Below are 881 nucleotides of genomic sequence, written 5' to 3' on the forward strand. Positions count from 1 at the left end.
TTGTTGGGAGACAGGGAATGCCCTTTAGTTGCGTCTGCTGATAATAGCTCATCAACCAGAGCGCTGCTGTTGGGAGAGCAGATCACAGGCAGTGCTGAGGACTGTTCCGCTGAGCACAGAATGGCACACTAGAGAAGACAGGCTTGCTCATAAAGAAAGAGAGAGATAGAACAAGGGAAGAGAGCGTTCATCAGAGCACCCCGAGAAGAGGAGGACGGGGAAAGAGGAGAGCAGGGGGAAAAGGAGAGGAAAGCGAGAGGGGGAGAAAAGTTACCAGGTCAGCAAGAGAACGTGGAAGTGGAGCAGCTGAGGCTCACTGGGGTCTCAGTCCCACTGGAGCAGCCTGACACAGCAATAAGTAGCGCAGGAGGAGAGTGACATTACAGCAGGGGGATAGAGGGGAGTACTGTGTCTTCTTCCTGGAAAGACAGTCCTGTCATAAGGCGAGGGTAATGCTTCTCACAGGACCCTTCTGCACAGCTACTCCAGGACTATCACACAGTATGACAGCAGCCGCCAGCAGAAGAGACTAAAGCCTGGCAGAGGTGCTTGAGCAGCGCGCTTACAGTGTACTCACTTCTATACAGGAGACTTTTTTGCCCAACTGTGTTTTGAGGTGGATGTAGTGTTTCTGTGGAGAGTTTGTCTTTCTTTGCTTCAGAGTGTAAAGCACTGGAGATTTGGAGGGCGCATTGTTCTGTCCTGTCATCTCTGAGACTATGTTAGACTGTGCGTCAGGGAGCCCTTCATCAGCAGCTGCAGCCTTAGAGCATGGAGAAGTCCAGCAGTGAGGAGTCAGCCATTCACCGTAGCCCTTCCATAGATAGTCGTGACTCCGATTTTGCCCAAGCCTCCACATCTGGCCGGCCATTTGGCGGCCG

The 881-nt window shown here is 52.6% G+C and overlaps 1 protein-coding gene across 9 annotated transcripts in view; it reads left to right on the forward strand.

Annotated features, from left to right (window-relative positions):
- tspan9a (tetraspanin 9a) overlaps positions 1–881 on the forward strand; it is a 146,104-nt gene that overhangs the window by 74,747 nt on the left and 70,476 nt on the right. The gene's annotated exons all lie outside the window — the stretch shown is intronic.

This window comes from Monopterus albus, unplaced genomic scaffold, assembly GCF_001952655.1.
Source record: "Monopterus albus unplaced genomic scaffold, M_albus_1.0 scaffold59.1, whole genome shotgun sequence".
NCBI lineage: Eukaryota > Metazoa > Chordata > Actinopteri > Synbranchiformes > Synbranchidae > Monopterus > Monopterus albus.